The 17,740-nt window shown below is 51.3% G+C and overlaps 1 protein-coding gene across 5 annotated transcripts in view; it reads left to right on the top strand.

Moving 5' to 3' along the window:
- ARHGEF11 (Rho guanine nucleotide exchange factor 11) overlaps positions 1–17,740 on the top strand; it is a 124,243-nt gene that overhangs the window by 47,398 nt on the left and 59,105 nt on the right. The window lies entirely within an intron of this gene.

The raw sequence follows: 17,740 nt of genomic DNA, 5'->3' as shown, positions 1-17,740 counted from the left end.
GAACCATTTTGACCTTTCTGGTCTACTGACCAGTATGTAGGGGGGGGGGTTACGGTTAAGCCCACCCCTGCATAAGTAGCCAGCACACTGATGGCCTATGTAAAATGTGTAAAATGTAAGTGTAATGTATAATGTGCATTGTATAAAAAGCCACCAGGTGGCAGTGTTTATAGCACAGCTGTCCCGGCACCTGGGTGGGCAGGGAGAGAGAAATGGGAGGAGAGTAGGTTATATAAAAGGAAGTGTTAGAGGGAAGGAAAGAGGAAAGTCCCTGAGGAGATTTGCTAACAAGAACCCGTATTTGTAGTTTCTGACCCTAAGGGCCACCCCTACGGCCGTGACAGGCGGGATCCGTCTGGATTGTTGAACTGCGTCCCCGGGAAGAGAGGTTTAGTCTGACAGTTGGGGGCTCTGGCGTACGTATTAACTAGTTTGGAATACTCAATGAATTCCTCTGCTTACTGAAGGTCAGTACACCCTCAAGGAGTATGGTATGGCTGGATGGCCTGGGCATGGATGGGAGAGCCCTGTTGGTTGTGGTTTCACTGTTCTCTCCACTCTTGGTCCCCTCCCACCAGGCTGGCTAATCCCTGTACTGGTTCCACCCTCTAGGCGACAATCCCCTTACTTGATTAACCCTGTATTCCCGTGTGGAGTGGAGAACTAGAATTTTGGTTGTGCTTTGGTGGTATCGTCACTGGTACTCCAGGTCCCAGGGGGTAGGTCCTGCCTCCCCAAGAGGATGCAGTTCCTTGTAGTGCCCTGAGTGGCTCAGGGGCGCTACATTATTACCTGACTAATAACATCCCTACGACAACCCATGATGGTGGTTTCGCCATGCCATGGGGATGTTTTGAAACAGCAAGGATTAGGAGACTAGTTAAGAGATCCTTGATGAAACCTACTCTAAATCTCAGATTGGCATAAGGTTCTATATATGGTCCCCATTAGCTCCCTAGCGCTGTGACAAAGTCTAGCTAACTTCCTTGGTCCTAATGATGGAATCATAAACTGGTTGGGTATTTCTGGTTTGGCTGATTTTCCTTGTTGTACTGTAAAAGCTGTTTTTATTGGGTTGTATGTTGACTCGTAGTTTTATTCCAGGGCTAATTTGTATACCTTTCAGGATGTTGACCCTTAGATGGGAAAATGATGGATTCGGGGCCAGTCCATGAGCGGCTTAGCCAGAGTCTGCATTTTAACCTAATTAAACATCTCTGGAGATCCCCATAGATGGATGTCCATTGAGGCTCTCCATTCCTCCACCAGACAAAGCTCGAGAGGCTAGTTAGATCGTGGTGGCCTCTACCCCAACGACTTGAAAACAAGGTTTCTTTTCCAGATATCAGGATGACTTTATAGGTGACTGGTGTAGGAAGTGTCTTATTAGATTCATGATTACAGATAATTATTGTTTTCCTAACATGATAAATCATGAGCCAAAAGAAACACTTTCCCTTCAGGGTATGAAACGCGTTCTGCATAACTTGTTCTTAGAGCACTCCAGATGCATTCGATCATGATCTGTAAGGATCATTTGATAATTTGCTTCAAGAGGAAGCTAGTTTTAATCCCGGATATTATCGGCGCAGGAAAGGAAGCCACAGACTAGGTGTATGTACATAAACAGTATTGTCTGTGTAGTCTCTTTTTTTTTTTTTTTGCAACTACATTCAAGCTGAATTCTGATTGGTTGTTATGCATAATGTCACATGGGGATTTGTAGAAACTTTGCCGACTGTCATGGCAGCTTCAGGATCTATTCAGACTACTGATTCTGAACTTCTCTGGTGTCTATGATCAACGCAGGGAGACTCTGGTGTCGACCTGCAGAGTGGTAGTTCATAGACAGACTAGCAAGAGTTAATCTCTGCTGGTCTGCTTGATAGTCTCCTTTTGGTAACATGTTGTGGGGGAGCCAATAATATCTGCTCCCCTCCTATATATGCTGGGTAGATGTTTTCTTTTATGATAGATATAGTTTATCTTAGTCTGGATCGCAACACCTCACCAGACCAACTATCTGGTGATTTTGGTACTTGAGGAGTTAACCATTGTTGCTACCTTCCTGTTCTTTATTTTCTCCTGAGTTTCTTATTGTCTATCCTGTGTGTGAGCAGTGTGTCAGTTTTTTCATTTTTTTTTTGCCAGTCTTTATCTGTGTTTTCATCTCCCTTCTGGCTTTTCCTTTCCTGGTGGGAGGTGGGAATCAGATTAGTTCTGGTCAGGAGCAAAGCCAGGCACGGGACTCGGGCATCTAAAGAATCGGGAGTAACCTTGAAGTTAGGTATATAGCCTAGAGTCTCCTAGCATGAGGGACTGCATAAGAGCCCTTGTCCCTTGCTATCCCACAGTCACATCTGGCAGGTGAGATACAAATCTCTTTGAGGCATACTTCCCAACTCACTCAGACTTTTCGAGAGGCTCTCAGAGTTAACAAGGGCAGTCCTCCTGAACTCGAAGAATTGGCTGATTTCTTGGGCACTGCTGAAGCCTCCCATGACTTCTGGTGTTAACTTCGAGGTTTCCATTCAGGTTCGGGGGGGAAAAAAAATGGTGTTGAAGGGTGGCTATAGAAAGATTTCAACAACGCACTTTGAGTGTCCTGGAGAAGTTGGCATGTACCCTTTTGTTTGACAATGTTTAGCGCATTTTTAGAAATCTGCTGGAAAGGACCATCCACAACATTTGATTGTTCACCCCTTCCCACCAGTTAAGGGCCATAAAAGTTACTGCTGGCCATGGTAATGCCCACTAGTGAAGTCTCCTTAGTGTTACCTATTGAAGGTAGAGCACTTAGGTCCTCAAGGGGTTTTCTAACTTGCGTGTTTTTCCTATGGAGCCTTCCATGTATGTTTAGACTCTAACAAGTGTCAGGACCTCACCCTAAGGATAAAAAAAAAGTTTTTTACGAACTTCACAACTAATTTTGATATTAGCTTTTAATTGTCATTTCCTTTTTTATTGGATCGTCTTGACCCAGATAAAGCATTTCACACAATGCACCAGATTTTGGATACTCCTCGTGGAGTGAAGCTTACACCCACAGGGTTAATAAAGCTGGCATTGCTTTGTGTAGTCAGTACTCCTTCTCTTCACTCCTGGGTGTTTGTATATTTTCGCCTGCTACCCACACTGTCTATATGCTGGTCCTTGCAGAAATGCAGCCTGAACTAATGACTACTGTAGAGGCGGTGGGGATGGGGGAGGTGGAAAATACTTACATGAATGATTAAAAAATTCCCCGCATTTGGCTGCTGATCTCTCAGGGTGTGTATAATTTTCTTGCCAGGCGTCTTTATTTACATCTATTGAGCAATGCTACTTTAAACTATATCCCTGTAAATACCATAGTTTTAGTAGATAGGAGGGCAGCCAGTGATATATGTATACACTGCGCCCATAGTAATACCAGTTTTAATGCCCCGTGAGAGCACCAGTCCCATTACTACATGTATTGTATTATCTTTGTCATTCTGGAGCATAACAGATCAATCTATTTGTTTGACATCATGGCATTCAGATAATTTACAGGGATTTTCCATTTTTAAATAGATTTCAAGGGACGTGTCACTTGCCATAAATATGTGTTTTTTTCACTTGGTGCAAATGCCGCTGTTTTCCTGAATCCGGCGCTGTTTTTCTTTGATTCCTGTGCCTCTCTGTTCCTGAGATATTGTCTTTTCTTCCCAGCATTTAAATCTAGTCTTTTTAGCAAAGTAGGCGTGTTCCTCAAATCTTGCTTGTGGGCGTCGTCTTATAATAAGTCTACAGTTTTTTTTACAGGGAAGAAGGGGTTATATCTCAGGAACAAAAGAAAAACATTGCCGGATTCAGGAAAACAGCAGCATTTACACCAGCTAAAAAACAAAAATGCTAGTGACCGGTCCACTTTTAGCTTCCTTTTACAATCTGGAAGTGTCTTCTTCTTGCTATCACTAAGTGAGAACTATCTTGTTCTTGCCTAGAGACTGTAAAATCCCAAAGAGACCTAATACAATTCACAGCTGAAATTTTTCTACAGTAATGAGGCGCTCCAGTCGCCATAGGGTACTGCACCTGACTTAAGGTGCAGTGCTCACCCCAGGTCCAGAGGAGGTCGGTGCCGATTTCACTTAGACAACTCATGCATACAAACAGGTTTCTCTTCCTTTACTGTGGACCGGGTTAGGCTGGGGTCGCCAGCGTGGTTGGGTCTTTAGGACACCACCACACCTAGGACCCCCAATCCACTAGTGGCCGGAACCTGGGACGGGAAGAGCAACCACCTGGGGAAGTGAGGAGCCAACACAACAGAGTTCTCCAGCAGTTGAGGAAGAGAGCAGCCGGGTTTCACCAGTGGCTCTGGTGGGACACAGGAGTCAATACGGTCGCTAAGGGGAGAGCTTTATTGCACCCTTGGGACCGGCGCTGACAGAGTGCAGAATCCTAGGGTGGATTATACTCCAGGTTGTCCACCAAAATGTGCAGGCTTGGGGGATTGCAGGTCCCTCCGGCCCCCACAGTTCCCAGAGCACAGTGCCAGAAAGGATCGTGTTCCAAGGCAGGCCCCACATCGGACCCGCGGAACCTGCATACGGGCAGGGAGTAAACACACTTTTCAAGAACCAGGTGCCTCAAGAGCTTCAAGCCACGGGGATCCACACCAAGCACAGGAGGAAGGTCCAACTCTCCAATTCACTAGCTCTGACCGGGTTTCAAGGGACCCATCACAGCTGGTGACCGGTACTTCCCAGGCGAGCAGCCTAAACTGTGAGTAAAACACCTGGAACCTGCAGAGACTCTGTCTGCCTGTCATTCCCGGCACCACCGCCACTACTCCCCTCCTCATCCTCCTCGGGGCCTGCTCCACCTGTGGGGAGCAGAAACTCCTCAGCCGCTACTACCATCTGCCCCGGAGGACAGTGACAGCAGCGGCAGCTAATTCCCTGGCTGCCTACTGCAGGTGGCGTCATGAAATCAACCTCCACCATCATCCTTATTCCCCCTCTCCCTCCGTGTACACCTTGGGGTCATGAAACCGGGCAGGGCCACGCGTGACATCGCCTGATCCTCACCGTCCCAGTGACAAGTATTTTCCCCCGACCCCATGGGGTGCTACAGTAACATCCAGTGAAAACACGGAAGGACGGAAAAACGTTTTCCTGCACTGACACATAGTAGCAAAATATCAGGGCATGAGAGATATATCCTGCAGATATAAAGGGACTGAATGAACCGAAGTGTATATGGGCATTAGTTTATGTATTCATACATTGCTGAACCCAAATCTCAGGCAGCCAATCACAACACTAGTAATGCCTGCTCAGCCAATCATTGTGTGAGGCAAGTCACTGCCATTGGCCACTTGTCATTTCCTGTGTGCTGAAACGGGAACAGGAAGTAAAGATCATTGGAGACTAATGAGGGTTTCTGAGGTTTTTCCCCCAGGATTCTACTGTTTGCTCATATTAAATCTTTCACTTCCTCATTATCTGCCGGTTCCAGAATGATGGCTGCCGTGGCCGATATGGCTGATCCGTACAGTGACACAGAATACGTGTATTTGTAGCCAGCAGCCCGCTGCTAGGGGCCGTATCTGACCCTCGATTTATGAACCTTTAGCACCAATTTCCTGTGAGGCTTTCAGATTTGTAGGAGATTAATAAGGGCACTTGCGGTAGAGTATAAGACGGTTTCACAACACGGCTGTTTACTCTGTCTGGCGACTAATAGCTCAGCTCAATGTGTTTAATCACTCAACTAAGTAAAATAGATCAATATATTTGGTGAGGTGCAATACCCTACACGGCCTGTAGACAAGGGTGGCGCTGTAGTTGATAGGTTTTACATTTTATACAACCCAGTCATTGCTTTACTTGACGTTACTTCGTACTCCTCCTATCCCATCCAGAGCTTACCGCAGCCTCTAACCCTGCCTAATCCCTGTCATTATACACACAGTCCTACCCAGTGCCCTTTGGAGCCCCTACACTACTGTGGCACACAGTAACTGTAAAATTCAAAAATGCCCCTATTGTGTCCCCTCACAGTAGCTATGGTCAACTTTGCAGTATTATGCGGTGTGCATGCGCTGTTTGTTTTTTTTTTGTTTTTTTTTCACGCCTTTTTCTTTCAGATTTTAATTAATCTAAGGAATTTAATCAATTGAATTAATCAATCAAAGGAAAACCGAGATCCCAGCAAAGACTATGAGAATCCTGAAGTGCTGTGCACATGTTGTGTGACGCCCTGGGCAAGCCAGGGGTCACAGGTCATCACACCACCACACCCTACATCCCAGTCAGGAACACCAAAGCTAACCAAAAATCCTTGTTGCCTTCCTCCAGAGGCTGATGTTCACACCAGGGGGTGGGCCAGGCGGTTGGCTCCGCCCACCGAGGAGTTCACAGCTCTGGAGGCAGGAAGAACCAGGCAGTCCAGCTAGGGACGTGGAGAAGTTGAAGTCTAGCTGAGGGCTAGAGAGCAGTTTAGCCCAGGCAGGGCTTGAGTGAGGAGTGAAGTGAAGGAAGTAAAGTGGTAAAGGAGGAAAGCAAGAGTGGTGACAGGAAAGAAAGAGAGTGGAAAGCCTGAAGTTGGTCCAGCTGTGTGCAGGACCGGGTCAGGTGCAGGTCAGAGGGACATCACCGTCACCTACTGGGAGAGCAAGTGCAGCCGTCCGTGGGAACCGTCTTTCCAGCCGTGTGGTTTACCGTAAAACTGTGTCAACGTCTCAGGCTGAGTGAGTACCACAGTGCCGCAAGGCACAGCGCTGCCCCCGCGTCCCTGCGCCCACCAGGCCCTGCATCTCCCATCTCATCACCGGGCCCCGGGATCACCAACCCCTACCCACGGAGGGGCAACGCAACACCTAGCTGCTCCGCATCACCATCCCCGGGATCCCCATATTGAGCAGCGGTGGTGAAATCACCACAACCATGGGTGGCGTCACAGACAATAAACTATCCCCATACCCAACACCCCCCTTTCACTCACGGGCGAGGAGTGCCGCTCGAGAACCCCCGGGATCCGGCCCACAGCTCGAGCCACCACTGAGCAGCGACCGCCGGACCCGAGCAGAAGGGGTGAGCGTAGTGTGCTGACACCCTCCTCCCCGACCGCGACAGTTGCAGATTATTTCCTTGCAGTTTCAGGTGCAGAAAAAAAGCCACGTGTGAATTGTTTCTGCCCTTTTTTTTCCAGCTTTATTCTTATCAGCATGCATTAAAAAAAAAAAAAAACCTCAAAACCACTGTAAAAAACGCAGCATTTTTCCTGCCAAGAAATGCAGTTTTGTGTGTAGAAAATCTGGACCCAAATCTGCAACGTGGAAACATACCTTTTAATGCCCCCTTCCATGTCTCCTGTAGCAGTATTAATGCCCCTTTTACATAGTGATTCCCCTTGGACCACTCCCTAGGAAGTGGTGAGGCCCCCTTGGGTTGCCCCCTCAGAAGCGGCAAGGCCCCCTTGGGCTGCTCCCTAGGAAGTGGCAAGGCCCCCTTGGGCTGCTCCCTAGGAAGTGGTGAGGCACCCTTGGGTTGCTCCCTCAGAAGCGGCAAGGCCCCTTTGGGCTGCTCCTTCGGAAGTGGTGAGGCTCCTTGGGCTGCTCCCTCGGAAGTGGTGAGGCCCCTTGGGCTGCTACCTCGGGGCGGTGAGGCCCCTTGGGCTGCTACCTCGGGGCGGTGAGGCCCCTTGGGCTGCTACCTCGGGGCGGTGAGGCCCCTTGGGCTGCTACCTCGGGGCGGTGAGGCCCCTTGGGCTGCTACCTCGGGGCGGTGAGGCCCCTTGGGCTGCTACCTCGGGGCGGTGAGGCCCCTTGGGCTGCTACCTCGGGGCGGTGAGGCCCCTTGGGCTGCTACCTCGGGGCGGTGAGGCCCCTTGGGCTGCTACCTCGGGGCGGTGAGGCCCCTTGGGCTGCTACCTCGGGGCGGTGAGGCCCCTTGGGCTGCTACCTCGGGGCGGTGAGGCCCCTTGGGCTGCTACCTCGGGGCGGTGAGGCCCCTTGGGCTGCTACCTCGGGGCGGTGAGGCCCCTTGGGCTGCTACCTCGGGGCGGTGAGGCCCCTTGGGCTGCTACCTCGGGGCGGCGAGGCCCCTTGGGCTGCTCTCTGCCTAAATGCACTTTTTTGCCCCTTACACTTAGAGCCTTGTTTGGTGGTACGGTATCGATGGACACTAACAATGCCCTTTTTGTCTTTTAACATTAATGATGCTCCCTTAGTGCCCCAAATGGAAATACTCCCTCTTACAAATAAAATTATTCTCTCCTGACCCCAGTCCTACGCCAAAGCCAACAGATCATTTAGCAGATCTCTTCTGATCTGTGGTTCAGTACGGGCCACAACATCTGGGTCTTTGGTCTTTGGGTGTGTGATAGAGCAGTGACTCCTGAGCAGAGGGGAGTCCTGCAAGAGAATAGGCGATGGGGATCAACTAGGTTGGGGCCACCACTCTAGAAGCTGCATGGTCTCTTCTATAGTATGTACGCCCTTGCCTGGGACACAGAGTAAATTTCAGCTTTATCTTGATCCCCGTGATCCTCTTTAGATCTTGCTCCTTGACCTTGAAGAACGTCTCAAACATTTAAGAGGATGTTTCTGCTTCACTACTGAAATTAATTCCCTTCTGCCATGGATTTTATTTTAAGTGGTGACGTGTTTTTGGCCCAAGACCTTTTTATCCCAGTAATTCTGTCCTGAGAAAGAAACCCAACTCTGGCTTTGAAATCACTCCTTGACCTGATAATGTTGACCAAAAAGATTTTCCCCAAAAAACTAAAAGTTGCTCATGTGGATCTAGTCCATGGGTATGTCTTGGAAAGTTTTTACCACCCTTCCCCCCAAATAAAAAATAAACAACAAACTGTCACTGAGCTGGTCTCTGTTGCTGTTCTGTCACAGCCCTGCTACTCAGCTGGTCTCTGCTGCGGCTCTGTCACAGTCCTGCTACTCAGCTGGTCTCTGCTGCGGCTCTGTCACAGTCCTGCTATTGAGCTGGTCTCTGCAGCGGTTCTGTCACAGTCCTGCTATTGAGCTGGTCTCTGTTGCGGTTCTGTCACAGTCCTGCTATTGAGCTGGTCTCTGTTGCTGTTCTGTCACAGCCCTGCTACTCAGCTGGTCTCTGTTGCTGTTCTGTCACAGCCCTGCTACTCAGCTGGTCTCTGCTGCGGCTCTGTCACAGTCCTGCTATTGAGCTGGTCTCTGCAGCGGTTCTGTCACAGCCCTACTACAGAGCTGTTCTCTGCTATGGTTCTGTCACATCCCTGATACTGAGCTGGTCTCTGCTGCTGTTCTGTCACTGCACTGTTAAAGAGATGGTGTCTGCTACCCAGTCCCATGACCTAATAATGTCACATGGGCCGTTGGTCCCGCAGTCTCTACTCTTTCCATGTGCATTTGTACCGCCCTGAGAGGAGCCCGGCCGCTTCCTCCGCTTGCTCGGGCCGAGCCACTCGAGGTCCGGGCTCGGGTTGTCTGTGGCGCGAGTGCCACCGGACCGGGGGCCATGTCCCTCTGTTAAGGGGAGAGGCAGTGGGGGTGGTAGTAGTGGTGACAGGACGAGGCGCGCAGCCGGGGAGGGTCACGCTGTCGTCTCACGGGTCGTGACGCAACCCACGGGTCGTGGTGACGGGTTGCACCACCTCTGCGGCTGAAGTGATGGCGTGCTCGTCCGGAATTGGTGTTGCAGCCGAGATGTTAGCCCCTCCGTGGGTAGGGGCGGTGCTTCCCAGGGCCCGGTTTAGGGAATCTGCCAGCGCTGATGTTGTTGTCGGGGTGCAGGGTGCCGTGCCGCAGTGTAGTGTTGTGCCTGGATGGCACTGGTGTACTCACGATTAATTCACACTCAGAGTCACTGGTAAACCAAAGTTCGGATATGGTCGGTTCCCGCGGCCGGCTGCTGATGTCCCCTGTGGGGTTGATGGTGGCCCCTTTCCCATGCACCTCTGGTTGTTGTTTCGGCTCCCCTGCCTGAGCAGTGGTAGCCCGCTCCCCGGCGTTGAGCTGCCGGAGGAGCCCTCGGTTGCCCGCAGGCGTTGGCCCATCAGGTGTTTGGCCCTTGGTGGTGGCGCTCACCCGCTCTCGCTGGGCTTTTGCTTTCTTTTGGGACTTTGGGTGTGGATGAACCCGTGAGGTCCAGCCAGCAATCAGTCAATTTGCCTATACTCAGTGGCTTCTAAACTAGGACGGAGTCTAAGTACCCGGTTTCTGGTGCTCCGGTACATGGTTGACTCCCAGGTTCAGGACCGGCGGGCTCCAACCCAGGCCCGGTCCGTACGATTCCGCCGGTTGCTGTACCGGTACTCCTGCAGGCGGCCACCACCGTCTGCCTGCCTGACGTTGTCCAAGGGGCCCAGGCTCCAACCCGGGTCCCTGACAGTTTCTCTCCTTTTCACCTCCTGTCACTCTCACTCTCTACCACTCTTCTCACAAATGTTTGTACTTCCTGCCTCAGGCCAGTAGTCTCCTCGGTGGGCAAGCCTTTCTGCCTGACTCCGCCCACCTGGTGTGCCCTACTGGCCCTGAGGGAGGTGTGACGCCCTTGACAAGCCAGGGGTCACAGGTAATGACATCACCACACCCTACACCCCGGTTAGGCACATCAAAGCTAGACCCAAAAATCCTTGTTGCCTTCCTCCAGGGGCTGATGTTCACACCAGGGGGTGGGCCAGGCGGTTGGTCCCGCCCACCGAGGAGTTCACAGTCCTGGAGGCGGGAAAAGAGTAGAGTTAAGCAAGGGAAGTGAAAGTGGAAGGAGTAAAAGTGAAGTGGAGTAGAGCAACTGACTGAGAGCGTCCGGGTGTGTGCCCCGGACAGAGACAGCAAGGTTAGCAGACGGCGGTGACCGTCTGCAGGAGTGGCCTATCGGAGTTTCCGTAAGGACCGTGGACGGGCGGTAGCCCGGCGGTACCGGACCGGTACACAAGGAGAAGCCAGCACCATTGGCAGGGGCCTTTTGGACCCCGGCAAGGCTTGGAGTCGCCGTGAATTTGCCAAATCCGTCAGTGAAGGGGACCTCCGGGTTTCCAAACAACTAAGTCCCGATTGAAGGCAACAGTCCAACCATATGATAGGGACACCGCCACCGCCAAGGCACCAGTTTCTCAGGGCCAGTGCCTGCGGGCAAAGAGGGGCTCCTCCGGCCCATATCCAAGCCGGGGAGCGGGTTACCGGTGGGAACCCATTGGAACCAACAGAAGTACTAGGTGCAGGGAAAGAGACAGTCACCGTTAACTACCGGGGAAAAGCAACAGCAGCCGTCCGTGGGAACAGTCTTTCCAGCCGTGTGTTTTACCGAGAACTGTGTCATCGTCTCAGGCTGAGTGAGTACCACCGTGCCATGCGGCACAGCGCTGCCCCCGCGATCCTGCACCTCACCAGGCCCCGCAACCGGCCTGCCATCACCCATCCTCCACCCCATCACTGGGCCCCGGGACAACCAACCCCTACCCACGGAGAGGAGAACTAACAACTCAGCTGCTCCCTGTCACCGCTCCCGGGATCCCCATACAGAGCAGCGGTGGTGTTACCAAAAATCACCACAACCGTGCGTGGCGTCACGGACAATAACCAAATCCCCACCACCAATCCACCCCTTTCACTCACGGGCGAGGAGCGCCGCTCAAGTCCCCGGGATTCGGCACACCGCTAGAGCCACCACCGAGCAGCCGCAGCAGCAGCAGCGGCCGGACCCGAGCAGTGGGAGAGCGCGGCGTCCCCTCCTCCGCCCGCGACAGAGGCATCAGGTCTCCCTCTCGGGTGACGTGTGTGACCTCACAGGGGGTGGGGGTGTGTGTGTATGTGGTTGGTGTTATTACCTGTGACCCCTGGGGTCCAGGGCGCCACACATTATTTACTAGTATGGGGTTGACAAAGGAATTCCTAATTTGCAAAATCGTTCATTCACAGTTGAGACTTTTGTTCTGTGGTACAGTTGTGATCCATGTTTTCTTTGAAGTGTGACGCCCTGGACTAGCCAGGTAGTCACAGACACCACATCATACACCACTCCCCCCCCCCCCCCACTTCCCTGGACAGGTCACACCAGTCACACTTTAAATCCTTGTTGCCACCCTCCTGGGTTGATGTCCCCACCAGGTGGGGCGGAGGCAGGGGTTGACCCCGCCCACCGAGGAGTTCACAGGCCTGGGGGCGGGAAAACACAGTAGGGAGTCCAGTTGTGGTCAGTAGAGAGTGAGGAGTGAAACTGTTGGTGTCTGGGTTGCAGCCCAGGCACTTCCAGCAAGGTAGGCAGACGATGGTGGCCGTCTGCAGGAGTTGCTGACGGTCAGCGGAACCGTAGGACCGGGGTCGGGCGGTGGCCCGCGGGTACCGAAGCGGGGAGCCGATTGGAGCCAAGCACCAGGCAGGGTACCCAGACCCCGACTAGGCTTGAAGCCGACCTTTAGTCAAATTTTCTGATTGTGGTCTGGACCTCAGGGGTTCATTCCCACCGAAGTCCCGATTGAAGGCAACAGCCAAACTGTTCCGGATAAGTGCCACCGCCAAGGGCCAGAGATCCAAAGGGCCAGCGTCTGCGGTCAAACGGGCTCCTCCGACACGTATACGCCGGGGAGCGGACTACCGGTGCCCAGGCATTGGAGTCAAGATACAAAACACAGGTGCAGGGAAACAACAGCCGCCATCAACCCATCCAGGGAGAACACTGCAGCCGGCTGCGGGCCCCGTCCATCCAGCCGTTTGGTTTACCAGTGACTCTGTCCATCTGTGTCTGAGTGAGAACACCTGTGCCATCCGGCACCGCGCTGCGCTGCACCGCAACACTGCACCCTGCACCCCATCATCCTGCGGAATCCCTCCCTCCTTCCGGGACCAACAGCCCGTACCCACGGAGGGGTCAACACCTAGCTGCTCCCCGCCATCGCTCCTGGGAACCCCGTCACCAGCAGCGGTGGTGCCCACTATCGTCACAACCTGTTGGTGGCGTCACGAACTCTATCTATCCCAAAAACCCAATTCCACCTTTTCACTCGTGGGCGAGGAGCGCTGCTCGAGCCCCGGGTCCGGCCCCACTCGAGCCACCGAGGAGAAGGCACCGGATCCGAGCGCGATCTCCCCGAGCAGCCCCCGCAACGGGGAAGCTGGCCCCCGCCCCCGACAGAAGCACTTAGGAAACAGCTGGTATAACGCAATGTTCTTCATATTTGTTATGCAGCACACCAAGATCATATGATTGAAAGTCTGAAGATGGCAGAAGTCCCTCTGATCTCTTAATACAGTTACCTGGGCGGTACTGTATGAATCTGCTCTTTACACCACTCATCACCCCTTACATATGTCATCTTCCCCCTGATGATCCTGAGGAATTCTGGCAGTGAACGCCTTGGGGATGTCACGGTGGTGGCCGTTACCCGGTTCCGTGCCCTGGACCCTTTTTGTAATGGGGATATTTACAGGGGATTGGTGAATAAAGTTTAGACGCGACGCCACTTGCGGTGTTGTGGCTAAGTGTAGGGAGCTACTGCTGCAGAATGTCTGTACTGGGGCTGATGGTTTTAGCAGCTAGTATGGTAGTCCCTCCGTAAGTAGGGTATTACCCCAGAGGGTGTATGGTGCAGTGGGCGTTGGAAGAAGGAGTCCAGACAGTATTCAGTGCAACTGGTTTACTCACTTTGGATGTTAGCTGATTGCCCGAGGCCGGCTGGTTTTGCCTCCAGGTCCCCTTTGTCCCAGTGCCAGTCTGGTTCTCTGGCACCTTGTTCCCCTGCACCTGTCTCTGGTAAGTGGATCACCGTGGTATAGAACACTGGGGGTCCCCGTTCTGTTTGACGGTAGCGTGAACCCTGTTGGGTTGGAGTTTCTGGTCCTGTCCCCGGTTCTCCCTTTGCTTCTGAGTCTTCGGATTTTTTAGGGTCAGCAAGGTCCTTGATGGTCCCCTTGCTGTGGAGGTGTTAAAAGGTCGGCTTGAAGCTCTTTACTGTCCTAGGGTCCTGTTCCCCGTTGGTGCGTAATTCCGGGAGTACTCCATTGGCAACCACCTCTCCTGGGCACCAGGTCACCGTTAACCCGAGTCAGGACATTGCTCCGTTACACCTTCACACTGAGAGGGCCCGGCTTTATTTGCCGGTGAGCCCCTGACTGGCCAGCCCGGTTGTGGCACATTTTTTCCTCTTTTCATAACATACGGGAAAGGGTTAATGTTCTTATTTAATAACTATCCTTCCCCCCTTTTAGTTACACCTACCTGTTGCAGATGTACCACCTGGATTCGGATGTGCGTTCCCCCCCATATATATGGGGGGAACGCCCGAGGCTCTTCTGGCCTCTTTGATCCTGGGTCAGCACTGTTCCGACTACTGTTGTCCTCTTACTGGACAGAACTGGTGATGTGGAGAGTTGGGGAACCTCCATCATGACGTTCTTAAGGGTATGTGCGCACTAGGCGTTTTTTTCACGCTGCGTTTTTATGTGCGTTTTTGTCTAAAAAACGCACCCGCGGCTAAAAAAACGCATGCGTTTTTGCCGCGATTTGGTGCGTTTTTTGCTGCGTTTTTGCTCACTGCGTTTTTAATCACTGCACAATGCCATTAAAGATTGTTGATGAAAAAAAAAAAAAGGTCTGATGTCATTTCCTTCTTCAAAATGTTCATTGTATGCAGGAGAGCAGACAGCAGCTGCAGAACTACAAGTCTCAGCATCCTCCATTCACTAGTGTATGCAGGAGAGCAGACAGCAGCTGCAGAACTACAAGTCTCAGCATCCTCCATTCACTAGTGTATGCAGGAGAGCAGGCAGCAGCTGCAGAACTACAAGTCTCAGCATCCTCCATTCACTAGTGAATGCAGGAGAGCAGGCAGCAGCTGCAGAACTACAAGTCTCAGCATCCTCCATTCACTAGTGTATGCAGGAGAGCAGACAGCAGCTGCAGAACTACAAGTCTCAGCATCCTCCATTCACTAGTGTATGCAGGAGAGCAGACAGCAGCTGCAGGACTACAAGTCTCAGCATCCTCCATTCACTAGTGTATGCAGGAGAGCAGACAGCAGCTGCAGGACTACAAGTCTCAGCATCCTCCATTCACTAGTTATGCAGGAGAGCAGACAGCAGCTGCAGAACTACAAGTCTCAGCATCCTCCATTCACTAGTGTATGCAGGAGAGCAGGCAGCAGCTGCAGAACTACAAGGCTCAGCAGCCTCCATCCAGGACTGTATGCAGTTTTTTGCCCAAAAAGAAAAAAAAATGACATGGGCTTCGCCATATTTTTCTATACTAGCCGGGTACAGCAGGCAGATAAAGGGCTGCCCCCAACCCCCAGCTGCCTATTTGTACCCGGCTGGGAACCAAAAATATAGAGAAGCCCTTTTTTTTTAATTATTTCATGAAATAATTAAAAAAAAAAAAATGACGTGGGCTTCGCCATATTTTTCTATGCTAGCCGGGTACAGCAGGCAGGTACGGGCTGCCCCCAACCCCCAGCTGCCTATTTGTACCCGGCTGGGAACCAAAAATATAGAGAAGCCCTTTTTTTTTAATTATTTCATGAAATAATTAAAAAAAAAAAATGACGTGGGCTTCGCCATATTTTTCTATGCTAGCCGGGTACAGCAGGCAGGTACGGGCTGCCCCCAACCCCCAGCTGCCTATTTGTACCCGGCTGGGAACCAAAAATATAGAGAAGCCCTTTTTTTTTAATTATTTCATGAAATAATTAAAAAAAAAAAATGACGTGGGCTTCGCCTAATTTTTGAGTCCAGCCGGGTACAACTAGGCAGCTGGGGATTGGAATCCACAGTGCAGGGTGCCCATGCTTTCTGGGCACCCCCACTGCGAATTGCAGTCCGCAGCCACCCCAGAAAATGGCGCTTTCATAGAAGCGCCATCTTCTGGCGCTGTATCCAACTCTTCTAGCTGCCCTGATGCCGGGTGGCTAGCTAGGTAATAATGGAGTTAGGGCTAGCTGTATATTATCAGCTAGCCCTAAGCCCGAAATTCATGGTGTCACGCCAATATTAGACATGGCCACCATGAATTTCTAGTAATGATAAAAAAAAAAACACAACACACAGAAAAATATTTTTATTAGAAATAAAACACAACACAATTAGTGACTCCATCTTTATTGAAATTAACCCCCCTCCGCAGTAATCCTGGGTCAGGGTCCCGCGCCGTCCAATCCGGATCCAATATCATCTGATCGGTTTGCTGGAAGGTAAAGCGATCAGATGATGTGTCAGGTTCAAGTGCCTGAATCCCATCACACTTCAGCTGATTGTATAAAAGCCGATTATACAATCAGCAGATGCATCAGTAGAAAAAAAAAAAAATAATAATACTCACTTATGTGCTGATTACCGGCAGCTCCTGGAGCGATCGATTGGACAGGAGTCTGATCCCGTCCGATCGCTGCAAGAGCTGCCGGTAATCAGCTGATGAAGTCCCCTGACGGCAGGATCAGCTGATAGCCGGCCGGGCGCGAAGAAGCCGGCGAGACTGCGATCAGCTGATGCGTCAGGTGACTGCATCAGGTGATCCCTCGCCAGGTCCTGCAAGCAAGGTCCTGCCCCGGGGAGACTGCACACCGCCAGAGCGGCGGGACCGGGAGGAGATGGGAGCGGGCATGGCACCGGGACCCTGCGGACAGGTGAGTATATATGACATTTTTTTATTTTTCTAGTGTTCACTTTGGTTTTCGCCGCTGCCTCCACCTCCCGCCCAGACATAGCGCCGCAGGGAGCTGACATGCACAGGACGGGAGGTGGAGGCAGCGGTGACGGTACCGGGAGGATTCATGCTTCTGTGTTTACCAACAGAAGGAATCCTCTTCCTGTACACGTCACTGTAGTGCCCACCCCTTGCGTGTATAGCTGCGTTTTTAGTCATAGAAACGCGGCTATATGAGTTTTTCATTGCGTTTTTAACATCTCATTGAATTCAATGAGTGAAAAACGCAGTGAAAAACGCAGAAATAATTGACATGCTGCGTTTTTGTGGTCACCACAAAAACGCAGCTAAAAAAAAACGCTGTGTGGGGACAGCACTTATGAAAACCCATTGACATTGCTGGGGAAGCAATGTCACTGCGTTTTCAGCACAAAAACGCGGTAAAAAACGCCGCTAAAAACGCGGCAAAAACGCCTAGTGCGCACATAGCCTTAGAGTACAGTGTCTTCTAAATACTCCCACTCCTCCATGGAGTAATAGACGGTGATGTCACACCTTATAGGAACCTCTCCAGTCAGCAGCTCATCTTGTAGGTGAGTTCTAGAATCTTCTGGCCATTGATGTCCTCAATGTCGCTGCCAGGACCCTGTGTCTGAGGGTTGGAGAAGACCTCTGAGCTCAATCGGGGGATCTTCACCTCACCCCCCGATACATGAGGACATCAATGACCAGACGATCCTAGAACTCGCCTACAAGATGATTGAGCTGCTGACTGGAGAGGTTCCTATAAGGTGTCAGGACATCACCGTCTATTTCTCCATGGAGGAGTCTTCTCATAGAGGGACTTTGCCATCTTCAGACTTTCAATCATATTATCTTGGTGTACCGCATAACATACGAAGAACAGTTGGGATCCATCCAATATCTCTGCTTCATTTCCCCATTTTTGTAATAAAGCTGTAGAATTTTTTGGCCAGTTACCTTAGATGGTCTATTCTCGGAATGTCATTGTCTACCTCTAAAGCCATTTTTTAGTCTTAAATACCCGTATTTTGGGTTAAAAATCATTTTTTGTATTTCGATTTAAATAAAAAAACTGCACTATTTGCTCTTACAGACTTTGTCATGTCTGATAATAA

The sequence above is a fragment of the Anomaloglossus baeobatrachus genome, chromosome 12 (assembly GCF_048569485.1).
Source record: "Anomaloglossus baeobatrachus isolate aAnoBae1 chromosome 12, aAnoBae1.hap1, whole genome shotgun sequence".
Taxonomy (NCBI): Eukaryota; Metazoa; Chordata; class Amphibia; order Anura; family Aromobatidae; genus Anomaloglossus; species Anomaloglossus baeobatrachus.
The sequence above is the reverse complement of the archived record's forward strand: the minus strand, read 5'-3'. Positions and strand labels throughout refer to the sequence as shown.